Consider the following 3,577-nt stretch of genomic DNA (forward strand, 5'->3'; position numbering starts at 1 on the left):
CAGGTTTCTGGGGTTTTGTTTAGCTTCTATATTTGTAACAATGTTTCAAACTGCAAGCTCAGAGGCCGACAGCGGCAGGCGGGGAACGTTGGCTTCCTCTGTCACTGAAGCAAGCAAGCCTCATGTTCGCTTCAAGCTGCCTGGCTGCCGGCCGCCATCTTGGCGGGCGGTTAATTTGCATATCGCCCTGATTAGCCAATGGGAAGGGTAGCGGAGTGACACCAATTTGCATGTTTCTCTTTTATTAGTGTAGATGCCCCAAGCCCTCAAACAGAACCACAAAATCTCAGCCTGGAGGACTCACTTGCTGCTGAGGAAGGAGGAATCTCCGTGCGAGCGTCCTAGAGGAGAGAAGGAGGGAACAGCCCGCAGTGGCTGCATAGCAGGCCTCTCGGTGCAGAGTGTGCAGACAGTCTCTCCCGCTCTGCAGGGGCGTTTTCTGCTTTCTGTTTTGTTTTCAATCCTCACCCAAAGAGTGAGGATACTTTTCCCACTGATTTTTATCCAGCATGGAAGAGGGGAGAGGAGAGAGAGAAAGAAACATCTCTGTGAAAGAGACACATCGGTTGGTTGCCTCCCGCACGCTCCCCTACCGGCCCGGGGGTGGGGATCGAACCTGCAACCAAGGTATGTGCCCTTGACCAGGAATCGAACCCGGGACCTACTGGTGCTCAGGCTGACGGGCTAACCACTGAGCAATGCTGGCTAAGGCATCTTTTTCTTTCTTGATCATGTTCTTTGACAGACACACACACGTTTTTAGTTTCTATGAAACCCTATTTGTCTATTTGTCTCTTTCATCATCTGTGCTTTTGGTGCCGTATCTAAGAACCCAGGACCGAATCCTCGGTCAGGAAGGCTTACCCCTGTGTTTTCTTCTAAGAGTTTATAGGTTGAGCTCTTCTCTTTAGGTCATTGATGCATTTTTGATTCACTTTTGTACATGATATAAGGTAGGGGTCTGGCTTATTTTTAAAAAATATGTTTTTATTGATTTTAGCGAGAGAGGAAGAGAGGGGAGAGAGAGAGACATCAGTCAGCTGCCTCCTGCACGCCCCCTACTGGGGATTGAACCCACAACTCGGCATGTGCCCTGCCGGATGCATGGGATGACACCCAGCCCTCTGAGCCACACTGGGGGGCTTGTTTTTGTGATCATGTGATAATGCATTGTCCTGGCAGCTGAGGCACCGACTCTTAGGAGCTCCTTCCAGGCGATTCTAATATGCAGCCGACAAAAGCATCACCAGCTCGCTGTCCTCCCCTCCGTCCCCGGGCAGTGCCTGCGGCCTGTCTCCATCCTGGGGCTCAACCAGGAGCCTCGGAGACACAGTCTTCACTCTCCCCACTTCCACCCTGCAGGTCTCGGGGTGTCTCCCCACACTGGGGGAGAATGGTTGCAGTCTGGGGTGGGGAGATCTGGGCGCGGCTTCTGGCCAAGGCCACCTGTCCACCCCACACGCCTGGGCATGCCAGCCTTTGAGAGCGGAGGGGAGACTTGGGAACTGTCTCTGCTTTTAGCCTGAGCACATTTTCCCTTGAGGCCAGGAGCATGGGCTCGGCTCGGCTCCTGTGGGCTCTGAGGCTGTCTTGCTGGACACTCTTGGCTGGACCCTGGGCCCCGGCTGCTGACCTGGGCCACCGCGTGGCATCAGTTGCTCCTGGTCACAGCCTGTGAGCCCCGCCATTCAGAGGGCTCCCTCCAGCACCCACAGGTGCTGCCCGTGCTATCTCTGCTGCCCGTGCCAAGCCCCCGATCTGAATGAGCAGGAATGAGCTTCTAAGAAGATGGCAGGGCATTGACATTACGTTTCATAGTTTCAAATTGCATCACGGTTCTCTGCCAGGTGCTCATCCGTGCAGGACTTGTGAGGTGGATGTGGCCAGCGCTGGCTCTGTCCTGCAGAGGGAAAGGGGGTTCAGACAGCCAGGGGGCCCGGCTGCAGCCACAAGGGCTTCCTGCTTTGGGGAGAAGCCAGGAAAAGAGCTTTGGAGCCAAAGTGTTCGTTAATCTGGGGGTCACTGGGTCCGGCGGAGGGTGAGCAGCTCCGGCGTGAGCAGCTGGCTGGAGGGCAGGGACCGCCTATGCAAGAGAGGTTCCGCCCTGCAGAGGTAGCGGGCGGCGACCAGGCCCGCGGCACCTGCGCGCCTTGCCTTTACTGCTACCTCTGTGCATGTAGCAGTTATTTGTTTCCATGTGCGGAGAGCCACTCCAGCCTAGAAAACTCTCTTATTTTGCAGCTGTGAGAGTCCATCGCTGCTCACACCACGAAGCAGGGGCATCGCCCAGCCCCGTCTCCCTGGCTTTTACGCCAAAGCAGATGCTGGCATTCCAGGCCCACATCCCAAGTTCGAACTCAGGGCCGTGTGCCCTGAGGGACTGCGGACCTTGTCTATCATGATCCCGTCTCCTGTCCGCCTTCTCCTCCGCCTTCTCCTTGGCCTTCTCCTCGGCACTTCCCCGGAAACTGGGGACTTGTGCTCTGCCCTGAGGGATAAAAGGCTCCTCTCACCCCTGGAAGTAAACTGACAACGTCAGTGAGGCCTTTGGCAATTCAGGACGCAGTGACATTTCTGGGAGCTGCTGCTCAGTCCCGAGGGAGCAATTAGAATTCCAGCGGGTCCACCTGGTGCTGGAGGGACGATGAAGCAGCCGCCTGTCCTCACAGGAGGAGCGGACGCCCCAGCTCTGCTCAGGCGGAGGATGCTCTGCCGTCGGGAGTGTGGTCCCTTTGCAGACGGACATCTTCTTTCACTCCTTTATGATCCCTACCTTTTACACATTTATTTTTGGCTAAAAGTGCAGGCATCTCATGACGTTCCGGAGAGTCAGGGAGGCCGCTCTGCCCTCACCCCACCCCCTGTCCCCAGAGGCTCAGGCCTGGACCCGCTGTCTCCACGCGTCTGCCTCTGCCTTGGACCGCAGGGGTCTCTGGCGAGCCCTGGGCCTCTGTGCCAGCCGACAGCCCTGAGGACCCACTGCCTCTGGTCTGGCTGAGCTGTGGACCAGCAGTGGACCGCCCTGCAGAGCGCGGGCAGGGCAAGCAGCAGCTGTGGGGGTGAGGTGGGGGGGAGGGGGGCTCTGGTTCATGTGCAGCGACCTGGGCAGAGTCACCACCAGGCGGAGGCTGCCAGGTGCAGGACCCTCGGCCAGGCCATGGGCGGTGGCCCCACACGTCATGTGCCCCAGAGCCTGTGCGGGGAGAGCTGCCCACTGTGCTGGCTGGAAGGGGAACCCCTGGAGGAACCCCGTTTATCAGGAGCGAATACCAAGGGGCAGCGGGGCCAGAAGGCAGTGCTTCCTAACCAACCAGGAGCGATAATCTGTGGATTTTTCTCAGGTTTTGCCCATTTTCTGTTGAGTAGCGGGTCTCTCTTTGCAGTGACTCAAGCCCATCACAGGACAGAGGAGAAAAGTCCTTAAGCCAACTTTTGACGACTTAGCCAACCTCAGTCTCCAATGGCAGGGCCCGGGACGACACGCCTGCTCCCATCTGTGACCACAGCCCTGAGCTGGAGCCCACAGTCTCCGAGGAGCGTGTGTTACCTGGGCCCCCGGCGATGACCGTCGGCCCTG

Source organism: Myotis brandtii, unplaced genomic scaffold, assembly GCF_000412655.1.
Source record: "Myotis brandtii unplaced genomic scaffold, ASM41265v1 scaffold868, whole genome shotgun sequence".
Taxonomy (NCBI): domain Eukaryota; kingdom Metazoa; phylum Chordata; class Mammalia; order Chiroptera; family Vespertilionidae; genus Myotis; species Myotis brandtii.